Source organism: Telmatherina bonti (assembly GCF_933228915.1).
Source record: "Telmatherina bonti genome assembly, chromosome: 2".
Taxonomy (NCBI): Eukaryota; Metazoa; Chordata; class Actinopteri; order Atheriniformes; family Telmatherinidae; genus Telmatherina; species Telmatherina bonti.
Genome location: NC_136620.1, coordinates 11,407,224 through 11,426,566, shown reverse-complemented (window position 1 = coordinate 11,426,566; position 19,343 = coordinate 11,407,224).

Below are 19,343 nucleotides of genomic sequence, written 5' to 3'. Positions count from 1 at the left end.
TTTGTCCACATTCATCACAACTGAATGGTCTGTCTCCTGTATGGACTCTCATGTGTTGGTTTAAGTGAGACTTGATACTAAATCTTTGTCCACATTCATCACAGCTGAATGGTTTGTCTCCTGTGTGGATTCTCATGTGTTGGTTTAAGCTCAACTTCCGACTAAATCTTTGTCCACATTCATCACAGCTGAATGGTTTGTCTCTTGTGTGGATTGTAATGTGCATTCTAAGATTCTCTTCCTGAAGACAGGTTTCACCACAGATCTCACATTTAACATTGTTTTTGCCTGAGTGAACTTTTTTCTGCAAAGAAACACATTGCACAGTTTTTAAACATTTCTTACCCTTCAAACTGCTGAAGGATCTTTTAGTTAAGCATCTCTGAGATCTTTGGGAATGAAACTCTTCACCACATTCAGAACTGAGTGAGTTTGTGGCAGTGTTACACTCCACATCACTGTTTATATCTGACCCATGTCCCCTGCTGTCATTCCAGTCTTTATCACCACCCTCCATTTCTGTTCCAAAATCTGAGAAATGTTTTTCTGTGAAGAGCCAGAAGCCTTTTTGACACTATTTGGTTTTAAATACGTACTTGGGTCTGGATTACTGGTCTGTTCTGGTCCTCTTCATCAGGTTCTGATCTAATCTGATCGGCTGGGTTGTTGATCAGAGCTTCTACCTATGTGTTGCCTTTAGTCTGGGTTTGATGAAGGTGAGCTGATTATAACCAAGACTGAGATTCTTTATCATCATCTTCTCTCTTTGCTGTAGCAATCATCCTTGTTGAACTGGAGACACTGTCCACCAGACCATCAACTGCTCTCCATGCTGGCTGGCCATACGTCCTCTGGTTCCTATATTATGGGATGGGACTCAAGGTTCTGCTTGTCCAGACTCCATTTACAAGGAACTGCTTCTTAATCACCAACTGCTGCTGCACATCTTCAGGGAACCCTTAAATAAAAAGACAGATAAAGCTGGATTTTAAGAACATTTAGCAGATAAAAAAAATACCCAAAAGACATTTCCACAAGTCAACAGCTCATTAAAAGTTGTAGCTTATTTGTATAACCTTTAGATAGTTGAGCTACATTTCCAAAATCTCCAAAAAATATTTAATTAAAATCCATTATTTCTCTCTCTTATTGTTTTTAAATCACGTGGTTCATGGAGCAGCCGATAGTTCCAAACACCAATAGTTCCACCATTGACTTCACTCATTTTTGGTGTTTTATACAACTTGTTTCCTGTCAACATGAAACATATTTGTGTTGCTGCTCCAGTGCGTCCAGTCACATCGTCAGAATGCTTCCCAGTTCCTTGCTGCAGCTCCCCGTTGCTGTTATTACCTTCTCATCCAGTTTTCACGCATTCTCCATCTCAGAGATTGTACACTAAAATTATACTGAATAAAAATGTTCTGTTTTCTGTTTGATTGAAAGTTGTGTTGTGTTTTTAAGACATGATAAACTTATTTAATATTATTAACCACAACATATTTCAGATTAATTTAATTTTTTTGTCAATATTTTACAATAGTTTTCTGGCTACAACAACAACAAAAAAAACCCCGCTTACATGATTTTTTAAAAAATGTACTTAATTTATATATTGAAAAATTAAAAGTATGGTGATATGGTAATGTGTCCTCGATGATCAATTAGATCACATATGTCAAAGTCAAGTCCGGCGGGCCGAATCCGGCCCACGAATGAATTATCTATGGCCCCCGGGATGATATTTGATTAGTATTAGAACTGGCCCGCAGGCTGTAGCCACCCGCTGGTGTTTTGCACGCACCAATACTACATTTCCCACAATGCAACGGTAACCCGCAAACTCACTGCAGCGCAGCAAGCGGACCTCGGCTTCATCATTCATTAGCAGTCAGAGCAGATGTCAACTTTCAGCTACCTCCTCCCCAAAAAATGGCTAAACCGAAGGTGGATGCTGAGAACAAGGGGTTTCAAGCTAGGTGGGAGGCAGAGTACATGTTCACTGAGGTAAATGGCAAACCTGTGTGTCTTCTGTGTGGAGAAAGTTTGGCTGTAATGAAAGAATACAATCTAAGAAGGCACCATGAAACGTCTAAGAAACACACAGAAAGTATTGTTTTGTCTGTGTGCCATATATTTTTGCATTTTATTTTATTGTATTTTATTTATTTATTTATATTTATTTTTCAGTTAATGGACTCAGGGGGAATTGCAGATAAGAGCCATGAGAAAGAATACAACCGATTTGATTTATTCTATATTTTCTCATTTTACTATTTGAAGCAGTGATTGGTAGGACAATAGAGCAGCATAATATTGCATTTTCAGTTTATAATGCATGCAGTTTCATTTATGCATTTATCTTGATATAAGGAACTTATTTTGTTTCTGAAGGAAAATTGCTTTTTTGCTGTTTGACTGTTGAAAATGTTTTCTCTTTAACTTACTGACAGAGCCATAAGAAAATATTACTTTATTCATTTAATGTACAGGACATGTGATTTTTCTTTGAAGGCAGTTTGTTCCTGTCTGTGTGCCTGCTGAAAAATGTTTTCCCGATTATTCATTTAATCATTAAATAATACACTGTGTTAGGTCTTGGTTCAATAGACTACGTGCAATAATTTCAATATGTTTTAATAAACATTGAACCAATCCGGCCCTCGGCTTATAGCCAGTTTGTTTTTTTGGCCCTCTGTGTATTTGACTTTGACATCCCTGAATTAGATTAATCAGAAAAATTAATCCCAAATGATTAATTAGAATAGATTATGGATACATTAATCCCTAATCATTCTAAGCATCTGCAGCCACTTGTCCTTCAAATCATTTAAAACATCTTTAAAATTATTTCTTCAGATCATCTCTCCCGTTCACCTCATTTTCCATCTGAAACCAGTAAGAACAGACAGACTGAATGGTTTTCATTGCTGGAGGGTTTGGAGACAGCAAATCCTGGCAAGATACAATATGGGTTTTGCTGTATAATGTAGAGGTGAAGGTAAGATCAAACAGGTAATGTTTTTCAGCAAATGTTTTAAGAAAAAAATACAAAATATTCATGTGGGATCATGGTAAAAGCAGATTAAACATCTCGTAACCGTATGTTAGACGGTTATAACGCCCGACGCAAGTCGAGAACACCACGACACGCAGCGTTGTGTAATCCTTTCTTATATTTATCTATTCAGTTTACATCAGTATTTGCACTTTGTCAAGACAAAGTTTCATGTTATTTGTTTGTTTTCTAAAATATGTGGAAACCTAAAGACATTTTTTTTTTAAAGTCACGGTTTAGTTTTTTTTTAAAAAATCATGTTAAAGATAAAAGGATAATCGTGTTAAATAATCGAGATCTCAATTTCTGTAAAAAAAATCGTGATTATTTGCCATAATCGAGCAGCCCTAGTGTGTTACCTTGACAAATAAGACTTGTTATGGTTATTGCAATAAAAAAAAAAAAAAAAAAAAAACACACACACACACATAATATACACATACAAATATATAAAATCACTAAATATAATTTGTAAATTTACTGCTGTGTCTACCATCTCGTTTCTGTTGACAATGATAAAACTTTGATAAATTAAATAGAATAGTAATCAACAGACATTATTGGGCAATACTATGGGAAAACCGGGAGGGAAATTGGTGTATTTGTGCTCCCTCCATTCAAATGGACTGACGGCGACGAGGCTGAAGTTAGCTTCCGATTCGCAATATGTGTAAAGGGCAATTCCACTGAATTTTTCGGAAACAAAATGCAAATAAGGCTCATTTAATGACATTTTTGGCATCTGGACCACGTTACAATATTGTATTCACAAATAGAATAAAGGTCTAAGTGAAGAGTCTAAGTGTTGTAGTTTTTTGTCAGGACCTGGTGTAATGTGGTCCAGATGCCAAAAATGTCATGAAATGAGCCTTATTTGCATTTTCACAAATAGAATAAAGGTTTCACAAATCAGAGACTATGTTTTGATGAATCTGCATATTATTTAGAATATTTCAGTCCAGGTTTGAAGAGTCTAAGTGTTGTAATTTTGTGTCAGGACCTGGGGTCTAATGTGGTGTTTTTTCCGAAAAATTCACTGGAATTGCCCTTTACACATATAGCGAATCGGAAACTAACTTCAGCCTCGTCTGACGGCGCTGAGCTGTTATGAGGGCGACATGAACCACGTGACCGCGTGTCGGCGACTTCACAGAGCGTCGTAAATCTCTTACTAAATGGATTTTTACTAAATCTGGATTTTACTATAATGGCCTTGCGGAGTTCGGGTACCTGCTGTGCTGTTTGCGGTTGCATGAACAACCAGTCTATTGCCGTAACACAAAAACCACATCAACGCCACAGGGCCTCCACTTTGCCCCACCACTACTTAACCCCACGAAGCACCAAACATCACAATCACATTATCTCCTGGAATGCAATTATTTACTTATTAAACCAAACATATCACACAAAGTGGAAAGTCTCACCACCTCTTCCGACGAGCTTTCCATCGACAAAACAAAACACACTCAAAGAAAGTCTTCAGCTGATCCTTTTTCTGAAGCGTCCTCTCTCCCTAGCGAGCGAGAAGCTCCTGGCTGCAGTGTGCAGACTGCGGCGTGCCTCAACGTGGGCGGAGTTTAACACGTTGTGGTCCGCGCGCTGTATGTGATTCTTCTTCTTCTTTGCATTTTTTTTAAGTTCAATAGCGCTCCCTACCGGATTTAAGTGGGAAATGATTTGTTATTTTGACCATAGACATCATATATACATAGACGCCTCATAGTATCACGTTGCCTATACCATAGACATCATATATACGTAGACGCCGCATTGTATCACGCCGCCTATACGAGCTGACGTCTCATTGCGCCGCCATCTTGGATGGGTCACCCATTCGCCTCCAATGCATTTATTTGTAAGGTGTAGGTCCAACCACGACAAAAACTCCACGGATTTTTTACCTGTTTTTCCTCACAGTTTAGTTTGTTACAAAGGGCAGAGATATTGTTATGATACAGATCACTGTAAAACATTAAAAAACAACGTGCTTTTAAGTTAAAATATTTTGATAAGTCCAATAGTTGGGGATCACTAGCTATCTAACTATCCCTTTGTTATGCTGCGATAGGTTTAGACTGCCGAGGGACATTTCCTAGTACACAAGGGCTGTTAACTTTCCAAAAACCTTGGAGTAAGAATTAATGAAGACAATCCAAATTTTGCTGTATACAGAACAGCAAGACATTAGACCCAGGATGTTTCATTTTATGTAGGTTTAATAATAAAATATAGCACTCAGAAGTAACATTGCATTATATATATATATGTATATATATATATATATATATATATATATATATATATATATATATATATATATATGTGTGTGTGTGTGTGTGTGTGTGTGTGTGTGTATATGTATACATATATGTATTTATATATATATATATATATATATATATATATATATATATATATATCCTGCAATGTTCTGGATGTGCAGGAATAATTCTAATAATAATATCATAATAATTCTAACAATTCACTTGCATTCAGGAGATTATTCACTGTGTTAATATTATTTATCAACCAATTATGTAGAAAAGTATTTTTTTAATGTAATATATATGGGTTGTTCCACAAAAGAGTTTTGTGGGGAAACTACATTGACGCTGCAGCAAAACTCGACAGCGGAGACCCATCCAATATGGCGGCGACGCTGGTTCACTCTCCAGCGCTCAATGAGGCGTCTACGTATATATGATGTCTATGGCCTATACGAGCTGACGTCCCATCGCCGCCATCTTTGATGGGTCTCCCATGTCCCTTGCCTCCCATGCATTTATTTGTAAGGTGTAGGCCCAATCACAACAATAATTTCACGAATTTCTTCCTGATTTTTCTCAGTTTGGTTTCTTACAAAGGACAGAGATGTTGATATGATACAGATTCCTGCAAAATATTAGAAACTACATGCTTTTATGCTAAAATGTTTTAATATGCTATTTAACTAAGACATATTTATTGTTTATTGATGCATTTGGATTTGTCTATCTTTTTTATCTGGTCAAATGAATTATGATTCAACCTTGTGAAATGTAATTCCACACGACCTGCTTTCAATATTTCGCTGGTTATTGCAACCATATGCTGAACAAAATACGGGAATAGTTGCTGCTCTCTCTTGACTAAGGTTGACTTTCTTTTATTTGCATATTTTAATTGATCAATATAGAGATACAGTTGTACAAAGTCTGAATATAAAGTATTGTATCAAAGTTTTGCAATTCAAAAGTTACCCAGAAAAACAAAGAGCGCAAACCACTGCCAAGGTCTTTAAAAAGTTCCTGGATCCAAACGGTGATCTGGATCACAACCAAAATCAAAAGAGTTCTTCCTTTTCACATTTCCAACAAGTCCTGAAAATTTCATGAAAATCTGTCCATAACTTTAGTTATCTTGAACACAAACAGATAAAGCCGGTAAAAACAGGTGGAGGTAATTATGCTACCATGTAAAACTCTTTTTGTGAAACATCCATATCATATTTTTCCAAAAACATCTCATATGAGTAAAATTTATCATTTACATTTAGTAGATAATTCACTGTGTTAACATTATTTATAAACCAGTAACGTAGAAAAGTGTTTTGTTTGTGTGAAATATATACACGTTATTCCACAGAAAACAGTTATGTGAGGAAACTACGTTGACTCTGCAGCAAGACTCAAAAGTGGAGACCCATCCAATACGACAATGCCTCTGGTTCACTCGCCAGCGCTCAATGAGGCGTCTACGTATATATGATTTCTATGATTTTGACCTTATGACTATTGCCGCCACCATCTCTGTCTTTTTCTTCACACTTTACAAGTTACCACATGTAAAACTGCCACCTACCCGATTCGGGAGTGTATCCTGAGATGATTAAATTAAGGCTCGTCATGTACATTTTTTATAATTTGGGAGAAGATTAGTTATTTTGATTTTAGGATATGAACACTCTTGCTTAAAGATTTCTTTCTTTTTTTTTTTTAAAGAAAAATGCTCCCATTTATATGTGGCGACTGAACAAAACTGCTGCCTGTAACATTAGTTGTCTCTTGGAAATAAAGTTCAACAATCAAATGTACCTGTTGTTGATCAATGCTTTACTGGTATTATATGTAAAATTATATCACAATATAAAATATTTCCTATATTAAACCCAGGTTCCACCAAAATATTGGTGGATAATAGTAATAGTAATAACTGCTGTGGCCTTCAAAATGTATTTCAGCTCAGTTCACACAACTCAAGGAGTGCATAGTCTCAGGTCAGTTGCCATGCTAGACATCTAACCATGGTCCCTCGGGCACATTTGAAAGGCTCTCAGAGATTGAAATGACTGTATCATTGTAATGCAACACACATAATATAGACAACATTTTATCAAGAAACATAAATGGCAAACTCTTGATTTATTGCTCCTCAAAACACACAAACACCTTTAAACTCTAAACATCCATAATTTCTGCACAAAACAATTAATAGTCAATTCTGAACTGAAAGTAAAACATTAAAGGCTTCCTCAGCTCCATGACTTTTTTCAACTTCACTCATAAAGTCACAGTTTTGGAGTTTTTTGAGAGTTTCCTTTCTCAATAACCTTGAAACAACTATTGAGGATCGAGTAAAGTATAATAACACAAGGCTGAATTTTCAAACACTATAACATTTAAGATTAATTATCACAACACATTCACTATACCTACCATCCCATCAACATCTTGTCCTAAACCCAGACTCCAAAAGTCCAAACGAGTCCAAATAGTTTTGTCCACTATTGCTATGTAGTCTCTTGCACTCTTGGTCTTATCCAGGACCTGGGACAGGTAGTAGAAGAAAAAAGAAAACTCTTTAAAAGTCAGTACCTGGGTAGGTGATTATGAGAAAATAATGTTTAACCACTAAAAAATGGTTATTTTTCACAGAATTTTTCTCCTCATAGAGAAGGGATGAGACTTCTTGATGATGTTAGATGATTTATTAGCCTTCTCTTGAAGTTACTGTAAAACTAACAGATCAAACATGCTTTAGTTACAAATACAGCACTTATTTTTACATCATACAGAACTGAGGATAGCAAAATAAGTCAACAATCAAATCAAAATATATCCACAAATGACGCTAGCTCAATGCTAACACAAAGTGGGAATTCTCATAGACATGCTAATACAATTAGCATCTCATGGCTGTTTAAAAGAAACCATATACAGCAAAGTCATGATTTTGTCTCTATTTAGAAAACCATCAGTCAAAACACTTACAGGTATGCATCTCCTGTGCTCTATTGAAATGAAACAATGAAAAATGAGAACACCAGCCACAAACCACTTCTTTTCTTATCTTCTGTCATTCCTTCCTCTTCTTTTTACACAAAAGCAGCTGCAGTACATTATTTTACTCACTGCTTCCCCTGTTGGGATAGCTGAACCAATGTACATTCGCGGTTGCAGTACACTTGCGGTTCTTCTTGGTCATTGGCAGAGGTTCCCTTTTGTGTCCCAGCTTGGGCAGGAGCTGAGGAATTTTTTATTTTACTTTTGTGCAAATTGAGATGAGAAAAAAACAAAAGAAAAAACAAAACACTTGAACATTTAATAGAAAAGCATACCCAAGACAACCCTCCCATGGATGTGAATCTGCATCTTCACAGATGAAGGAACAATCTGGCTGTACTGGACCAGAGTCTTTTGGTTTTTTGCCATATTGTAGTGGTGGAGTATGTTTCTTTGTAGAAATATATGGGTTGACATATTAAAAAAGTAATTGTTTTTCCTCACTCTGGAGAACAGTTGCTCCACACACTGGCTGTTGACAAGTCCAGCAAGCTCAGCACAAGCCCAAGCTTTCTTAGAACGTCTGTTCTGTCTTTGCTGTTGCCCCGATGGAACACATCATTTAAGGCTAAATGTTGCGAGGATCCAGTAAGTGGGTGATCGTCCTTGTCAGCTGGCATCTTGGAGCTTCTCCGCCACGGCATGTTTACAACAACCTTGCCCTCAGACCTGTTGGATGTTCTGTGGGGTTTGATCCAGTTTCCTTCCAAGAAAAGGTCTAAAGATTCCTGGCTGCCTGCAGTTAGTATGCAATGCCAGTCCCCGCGCACAGTAATACACTATTACATTAGGAAAGTGCTTCCAGAGAGCAACTTATTGACAAATTCACATGGACTCTCCGCTCTAAGGTTGAATTTCACAGAGTACACAACTCCACATGGACAAGTGATTACAATTCCCCCACCTGTAAGACAACAGACCAAAAAACTAACGATGATATATAATGATATCAGTAGGCCAAATGAAAGTCTTCAATGGACCAAAAAACATTCCATGACAAGTATTATATGGACATTTTTAACTTGTACAGAAACGTATTACTATGATGATGCACAACCAATTGGAAGACCACATCAAAAGTAGTCAAAGTAAAATTAATTTTCAGATAAGCTTTTCTTAAATGTATCCAAGGCACCACAAACCTTTTAAACACTTTGTTATAGTTTGATTTATTTCACATCTTCTCCCACAGTCTAAGGACAAGATCTATTTTTCAGCCTTTTCTGTCCTCACCGCACTGTTTGCAAAGTGCCCTTACTTCCTGTACCTGTGTTGAAAAGACATTTGAGTCATTATTCTTAATAATATAGTCAATACATCATAATCCTTTTTTGTCAGCAGGTGAATTTTGCATATATTAATTCACTTTTAAATTCAAAAGTTCATCAGATAGACGTTCTTCATTAATCAGGTCATCTTCCTCTTCGTTTGACGCCTTGGGCATTTTAAATTTTTTCATATTCAGTGTTGAAGACTGAATTGAATTTGGCCCAACAGACCCAAGCATGACACTGAACTGATGATTTTTAGGTTTAATGACAGTACACCGGTAAATTCGCCCTAAAAGCTGGGGAAATACACAGAAAAAGGCATATAAACTACAATCTACACTCTTACATTCTTTACCGTACATTTAAATCTGTTAGTAAACTCATAAAATTGATCGATGTGGCACTAAAAACATTCAAATAGTCCTATTATGAACGTGTTCAGCATACCTCGTTTCTCTAACAAGGGGGCTGCTAATCTTAAAAAAAAAAAGAAAGGAAAAAAAAAAGTTTCATCTGGAAGTACATAACAAACACCTTTTTTTCTTTACCGTCTTTTCATTGCCGTTAAATTAGGTTGCACCACACTGATGGGGGGAAGTATTTTCAAAATAAAAGCATGAACGGAAAGTTAACCGTAGCTGAAGGCAAAGACAGACAAATTGGCTAAAATAAAACATTATCTTGAGAGAGTACTTAGGGTTATTTACAAAGCTACTCTGGTGCTATACATCAACATGTTTAAAACATTGATATATGCTAAGGCTCCCTTTGCATATGTACACATTGGTTCCCCCCTTGGTTTAATTATTTAATGCTAAGGTCTTTTTTTGAATGTTAAAGCTCCCTGTTGGTATACTGATTGAAGTCACGACAACGTGTAAAACGAGCCTGTCCCTATGTTTTGGAATAGCATCTAAAACATCCTAATCCTTTTACAGTTTTGTACATTTTTAACCCCTTCAACTTGAACATATTTTGTTCCATTCTTTGGAACACCAGAGCAGAAATAATTGCACACCTGAGCAGAAATAATTTATATGAAGAGTTCCAGTCAGGATTTAGAGCTCATCATAGCACTGAAATGGCATTGGTGAAAGTTACTAATGACCTTCTTATGGCCTCAGACAAAGGACTTCTGTCTGTACTTATCTAGCTTGATCTTAGTGCTGCATTTATTTGAGTACTGAGTACTTACTACTTTACTTATTCCATTCGAGATTGCGCCATCTGTTGGCAGCAAATTGTAGTAGCTCTGACTTGCTATCTTATTTTTTTTTTTAAAGTACAAAGACTTCTCTCATAGATATTATCTCAAATGACGTCTTTTTCTGAGGATTTCATGCCAGATCGGAGGGTGTGCTGCAAGGAAGATTTTTCAGCATAGTTTTTGGCTCTTTCAAGGCTTGTTATGATGAGACTTGTTTACAATCGGGATCAACTGATTAACCTCTCCCAAATCAGGATTAGCAGCGATCAACACATCAAATCCCGATGGAGTTGAAAAGAAAGAGAAGAGGATGCAGAGTGGGAGTCAGAGAACGAAGAAAGCAATGGAGATTTAAACCATATCTCCCAACCTTCTTAATGGGTAATGTGAGATCGCTAGCTAACATAATGAACGAGCTCGAGATGCTAACAAGGTCTCAGAAAGAATACAGAGAGTGCAGTATTATGTTGTTCACCGAGACATGGCTGCATGAACACATCCCTGAAAGTAATGTGTCTGTACCGGGCTTTAAAGCGGTCCGTGCAGGCCGCAGTAGACAACACAGCGGAAAGCTAAAGGGTGGTGGAATTGCAGTGCTGGTTAACCAGCGTTGGTGTCATCCTGAACATGTTACTGTCAAGGAGAACATATGCACAAGGGACATCGAACTGTTCGCTGTGAGCTTCCGTCCATATTATTTACCCAGAGAGTTTACCTGTGGTATTCTAGTTTATATAATACCTGGTACCGCACCAGACACAGCCTGTGACGTCATCAGTTCCGTCGTAGCTAAGCTACAAACACAGCATCCAAACCCATTCATGGTGATCTCCGGAGACTTTAACAACGTCTCCTTCTCTGCAGCTCTACCAACATTTCAACAGTTTGTCCGCTGCTCCACCAGAGAAAATAAGATGTTGGACTTATTTCATGCAAATATGAAAAATGGATACAGTTGTTCTGCCCTGCCACCTTCTGGAAGATCTGACCATAATCTGCTTCTTTTTACCTCCACCTACAAGCCCATCGTTCAGCAGCAATCAGTCATCACAAAGACTATCCAAATTTGGTCTGCTGAAGCTGAAGATGCTCTTAGAGGAGGCTTGGAGGCTACAGACTGGAACGTCCTCTGTGAACCTCATTGAGACGACATCAAAGCCATGACTGAGTGTGTGACAGATTACATAAACTTTTGTGTGGACAGCATCGTCCCAGCAAGAACAGTGAGGTGCTTCCCCAATAACAAACCCTGGATCACCAGTGACCTGAAAAAGCTGCTGAACATCAAAAAGAAAACATTCGGGGATGGAGACAGGGAGTTATTGAGGGCAACACAAAAACAACTTAAAATACAAACGAAGAAGTGCAAGGAGGACTACAGGGAGAAGTTAGAAAGTCAGCTCTAGCAGAATAACGTGAGGGATGTGTGGTCTGGAATGAAGAAGATCACTGGCTTCAAGTTAAAGGGGGACCAGCCTGATGGAGGTGTGGACAGAGCGAATGAGCTGAACATATTCTTCAACAGGTTCAGTTCACCCCCTACCTCCAGCCCAACAGACCACACACCCTCCATAAGCCCACTGCTTTCCTGTTACGCCTCCAATCTGTCACCCTGCAGCTCAGTCATGGATCACAACACAGCTTCATCTTCCTCCACATCAGGACATCCTGAGACCTCCACCTTGTTTGTGTCCTGCAATGAGGTTATGAAGCAACTTGAGAAACTAAACCAGAACAAGGCTGCTGGTCCAGATGGTGTCAGTCCCAGAGTTCTCAACACCTGCTCAAAACAAGTATGTCCGATTCTCTAGCACCTTTCAACACCAGTCTGAGACCAAATAGAGCCCCAGTGCTGTGGAAAACCTCCTGCCTTGTTCCAGTGCCTAAAAAACACAACCAGCTGAACCAAGTGACTACAGACCAGTTGCCCTGACATCTCACATCATGAAAGTCCTGGAGAGACTCTTACTGGCTCACCTCATTAAGCAAGTAAACACCTTTCAGGACCCATTACAGTTTGCATATGATAATGGACTTGGGGTTGAAGATGCCATCATATACCTGCTCCAGAGAGCACACTCTCATCTGGACCATTCAGGCAGCACTCTGAGGGTCATGTTCTTTGATTTCTCAAGTGCTTTTAATACCATTCAGCCTTCTTTGTTATGTGAGAAGCTCCATAAATTCCAGGTGGATACCTCCACAACTATCTGGATCTATGACTACCTCACAAACAGACCTCAGTTTGTGAGACTGAACGATTGTGTGTCTGAGATGGAGGTCAGCAGTACTGGTACACCACAAGGAACTGTACTCTGGCCATTCCTCTTCACACTGTACACCTCAAACTTCCAGTACAACTCTGAGTCCTGTCATCTGCAGAAATACTCTGATGACTCTGCAGTTGTGGGTATATCAGTGATGGACAAGAAGCAGAGTACAGAGAACTGGTCAGTCAGTTTGTTAAATGCTGCGGTGACAATCATCTTATATTAAATACCAGCAAAACAAAAGAGATGATTGTTGACTTCAGGAGGAACAAGAATAAACAAAGCACTGTTTCCATCCTGGGAGAGGAGGTGGAGGTGGTGGAGGAATACAAGTACCTTGGAGTTCAGCTGGACAACAAACTGGACTGGAAATGCAACACTGCTATACTACATCTACAAGAAAGGTCAGAGCAGACTATACTTCTTAAGGAAGTTGAGATCTTTTAACGTCTGCACCAAGATGTTGCATATCTTCTATAAGTCTGCTGTGGAGAGTGCAGTCGGTTTTGCAGCCATCTGCTGGAGTAGTAGCATCAGAACCAGAGACTTGAAGAGAATCAACAAACTGATCAAGAAAGCTGAATCTGTGCTTGGAGTAACTCTGGAGCCGCTGGAGCTGATTGTCCAAAGAAGAATGCTGCACAAGCTGATGAAGATGATGTAGGATTCTTCACACCCTCTCCACAACACAGTGATGAAACAACCAAGGGATTAAAAAGTATTTTTCATTTAATTTTATTTCATTTCATTTCATATATATATATATAGATGTATAGATTATTTCCTTTAAAAGGATTATATGCAATCATTAAACAGTATCTGCTTTCCCTGAAACTACAATCAAAGCTCAGATCTTACTGGTACATGGAAAAGTGAAACGAGTCTCAAAACCAAACATATCACACAAAGGGGAAAAGTCTCTCCACCTCTTCCGACGAGCTTTCCGTCGACAAAACAAAACACACTCAAAGAAAGTCTTTAGCTGGTCCTTTTTCTGTAGCGTCGTCTCTCCCCAGCGAGCGAGAAGCTCCTGGCTGCAGTGTGCAGACTGCGGCGTGCCTCAACGTGGGCGGGGTTTAACACATTGTGGTCCGCGCGCTGCATAGACATCATATACGTATATATGATATACGTATATATGATGTCTATGGCTGATTAATCGCTGGAAGTCTGGAGTCTGAAGGGGGGTGAGGCCAGTAGTCTCCATGCTAAAAACATTAGCGGCTAGTGATAGCAGCTAACCCGACAGCAGCAGCTTTCTGAATTCAGTATTGATGTTTGAACCGGACTCTGAGCCTGAGAGAGAAGATACCGAGATGGTGGAAGGAGCACGTTTACAACAAACTGTCTCTGAATGGTAAAGTCGTCATTTTAATGTCTGCTTGCCTTGCCTGTTCAGATAGCATGTTGACAATGAGGCATGTCGTTGATGTTAATACGTCTCAGTTTTATCCTATGTTGGACCGTTTTTTAAACAATAAATGTACTTTTCAACACAATCCGAAGTTACAGATGTAAAAAATGAAACGGATGTTGACAGAACCAGTCAGTACAGTCAATGTTCAGCTGCTGGCCGGTCTGCACCCAGATAAGCACACACACATTTTAACCACACGGAGTTTCACGAAGCTGTGCTTTTTATTGAGGTTTTATTTACCGTCACATGTTTTTCTAAATTAATTAACTTATTTAGATTTCCTGTTTTAGCCAGGATTGTGGAAAAATGTTATGTCAACATGACAGATCTCTGGTTGATGGAACCACTGATGTGGGCTGCTGTGTTACTGTACAGATAAATAACATGAAGCCAAATATCCTGTATCATTGATCAGGCTTCCTGCTAATATCTCGTGTTTTATATATTCCAGCATCACTTAACATCTATTATGTTGGTCTAATTGTTTGTTAAGCTGCACATGCCAACAGAAATAGACAGCAAGATATTATTACTGTGCTTAGAAAATAAAATTTCTCTTTTCAATTCCTTAGGTGCTGAAAAGAATAAAGCAGGTCCAAACTGCTCCTTCTGATCTAACATCCTGTTGTGGAAGCATGGAACCAGTCTGCTTCAATGCTTTTTTATTAAAAAAATGCAGGAAACATTTATAAGCAGGATTATGTACATTTACCTGTCGGAGGGACTGAGAGGCAAGTTTCTCTTCAATGCCCAAAAATTCAGAAATAAAGCTAATCAAATGGCAAATAACTGAAAAAAAACTGATTATTTATGTTCTTTCCATTTCATATTACATATAACAAATAGTAACTTTGCTGCAGTCACTTAGGACAATAGCAATTGAATTAAAGTAAATACACAACTTTAATATATACACATTTATGCATCGGACTTCTGAATGTAAAATGTAAGGCTGAAGTAAAAAAAAATACAGCTCTTTAAAACACAATATCTTTATTAGTGTACAGAAATAAAACCAATGCTCATTTTCTATGTAATAAAATAAAAATGATCATTTTCACTCTTAGTTATTGATTCTGTTTACACAGTAGCTGAGTTTTCTGGGTTTTATGTGGACTCTTGTGGTTCTGGAACCGGATGAGCAAGCCTCCACAGCACTCTTCATCATCATCATCATCTTTGTCCAGACTGGCCTTCACTGCTGTCATCTGGGTTCCTTTTCTGCACAGAACCAGATACTGACATCAGAACAAGCAATAAAAGTGCCTCTTAGCTTCCATTAAGAATGTATATGTGTTTGATTTATCATTTTCTGTATGTAAAATTAATGAAACAAACAACAAACCTGTATTTCTGAAGCGAGGGTGGAAAGTCCTTGATGACAGTTGTGTTCCAGTTGTTGCCTGCATTGTAGGATCAGTCTGCTCCAACACCGACTTTTAGACATCAGTAGACCGCTGGTGCTGCGCATGGCGTGAGATGTGCTGGACTAAAATCTGCAAATACAAGTTATAAAAATATCAGATCATCACATAAATAGATTGTAGGTGTAAATAGCTGCAGTTTAAGAGTAATCAAATATTGTAATACAAATAGACCAAATCAAACTTTATAAAGCACTTTCATACCAAAGGCAACACAAAGTGCTTTGCATACTTTTTAAAAAAAAAAAACTGATTAAATAAATCAGCTTTTCACACACCGAAATATTAACATAGAAAATTAAAAACACACTCATTTTATTTCCCACAGTTATACACAGATACAATTTTCCCTAACCTCTGTGTCTTCACTGCATGTAGATAAAATAAAACGTATCTTTCAGATCCATCATACCAGGAGTCAGACCTCCATATCCACAGAGGCTGCAGCTGCAGATATTAAATCCTGCACAGCTCCCGTTTTACAAACATGACGTGAAGATGTCATAACTAAAAAGTTTGCATTCTGGTTCGGAAATAAAATGTCCTCCCTGCCGATATCCAATAGGTGCCAATATCAGACTACATGATGGTCACCTTGTTAAATTATAATTGATTATTACAACTGCATGTCATGTTGGGGAAAGCAAGCTACATCCTTCATGAGTACTTACTGTGTGGTAGCAGGCGTGAAAAATAATAGAGAAGTCATTTACAAACATTTACGTGGCAGAGCATAGGATAGATATAAGAAAATAAAACCTGGGGCTCATTTATACGCCGCAGAATGTTAAACCTTCCGGCTCGTCCCGTTAGGATAGCCGTTAGCATTAGCCTTATCGTCATCAGTTTAAGTCACGTCAGTCACAACAAAGCAGAACTTTGTAGCAGTAGTGACACTTACCGACTGCATTGATGCTAAGCCGCTTGAAGTTGCAATCCCCCCTCTTTCCAACCGGGTTGATGCCATCTTCCCTTGGTATTTTCCCAAATGTTAGCTAAATGTTTGGCACAAACAGGCCACAACCGGCAGAGATGCACGTGCATTATCAGCAAAAAAATCATGTCATCCAAAAACTACCAAACTACCAAACCTGGTAGTTTGGTCCGCTGATGAAGGGAGAGAAAAAAACCTGCCGATGTTGGTTTTGGTAACAGACAACCGAGCAGTGGACATGATAGCTGCTCGCACGTCTTCACACAGCTTGTTGCTAATAGCAACTGAGGCAGGTCCAGCAGGTGTATTTAGGCTGGAAAAGGAGCTGGTTAATGCAAATAGCTCCCCGGGATTTCGACATCCCGGGGAGAAAATAAAAAAAATGCGTTTGCGAGACTTCGGTGTTGCAGGCAGTTTTGCTGCGAACAAAGCGTCCAGACATAAAAACCCGGCCGTCTTCAACAGAAAGGCTTCCGGGGATGTTACCACTTCCGCCCAACACTAATACGCACGTTTTAATTCGAAAAAGTGCAATTTCCGGGTGATGACTCCTTTAAAAGAAAACAAACAAAAAAAAAAAACGTATTGAGCAATGTTGCTATTTATTTTTAAATTGCCTTTTGTGTAGGCTACTGATAACAAGTTCTAGGCCTACATCCAATTACAAAGTGCAAAACTGACAATGGATGGCAGCGGTTAAAAAAAGGAAAAAGAAAAGAAAATTTTGCTTATAATTGTGCTTTTAAAATATAAATAACTTTGGCGTGTATAAAACAACACTGATGCGTTCTTTCAGGCAGATTAATAGGCTGTGGTTTTTGTTTATATAGTTCCAAAAGGGATGCGCTTAAAAACCAACTGCGCACTTGAAAACTGAGCATGCGCACTGCTCAGCTGCACCGGCCTGCTCGGTGTGAGTAAGTGTTATATCCTGAATGTCATTGTTACACTCTTACTCTTAATTTGTAAATTGTTATGGGGGGACCCGGCAAGATGGCGGCCTGAGCAGTCCTAACTTTCGTTAGCTCTCTGCAAATTCCCTCCAAACTATATAAAGACTTTTTTTCCCCACTAAACTAAACGTTGCTGCCTCTTGTAAGTGTTCTTAAAGCGTTTTGTGACAGGATGCTCCAAAGTAAAACCAAGAATTCCACTACTTTGTCAGAAGAAACCGACCACTGCTATGTAATGGCTAGCACCACGCTAATGGACGTAGACCGCAACGACAAAAGAGGACAGGAAGACGCTTCAACCCCCTCCACACCATGCAAAGCACCTGCTCGCAAAATCCCAAAGCCAACTGAAGAAGAGGCATCAGGTGCTGCTATTTTAGCTGCTATCAACAAGCTGACCATGAAATTTGACTCGCAAGAGGACCGCATGGAAGAGTTTAATGGCAAACTAACACAGAATTGTGCAATGCTGGTTGGCCTTTCCAAGACGATTGAATTTAACGCGGCGGAGATTAAGGATTGCAAAGCTAAAGTGACTTTTTTGGAGGGTGAAGTAAGCCGTCTCCAAGCAGAAGTTACTGTGCTGCGGGAGAAATGCACGGAGCACGACAACTATAAACGAAGATGGAATCTTAGAATCAAAGGCATGAAAGAAACAGTTAATGAAAACACCAGATATGAAGTCATTGAGCTCTGCAAGAAAATCGCCCCTAATTTGGCTGATAAAATGGATGACAACGTGGATACTGTGCATCGACTGGGGCGTAAGGAAGATGGAAGAGTGAGACCCATCATTGTCCAATTTACAAGACGGCAATGCAGAGATGCGCTCTGGAAGATGACCAAAGATTCAAACGTCTGCAAAAACGCGGGAGTCAAGTTTGCGGAGGATCTCACAAAAGAGACCAAGGAGGCGAGAGAGGCACTGTGGCCGCGCATTAAACAAGCACGTCAAGAGGATAAAAGAGCCTATTTCCGTGGGCCGTATGGATACATTGATGGTCGTCGCATTGCAGCCTAGGTATTTATCCTCACAAATGCTGTATGTGGGAAAATGCTATTAGGAAGGGAAAAAACACTTTATTTTTCAGCTACTTTCAAGACACTTTATAAACTAACTTTTTTTTGTGTGTTTTGCACTTTATTGCTGCGAGGTTATCCAGCAAATGAATGTTCTGAAAGCCAACTTAAATGTTATTTCATTAAATACGAAAAGAAAAGCCATTTTTTTGCACTGTAAAGGTTTTAAAAGTCACTGCGTGCTGCTTCAAGAAACTCATTCCTGTGCCTCTGACGCCACCTTCTGGACAACACAGTGGGGTGACAAAATCCTCTTCAGCCATGGAAGCAACAGATCTGGCGGAGTTGCCATCTGCTTTAATAAGTGTCCGGGTAATGTCATTTCACATAAGGCAGATGACAATGGCCATTGGCTAATAGTTGTCATAAAAATTGATGATGCATATGTAATTCTCTCTAATGTTT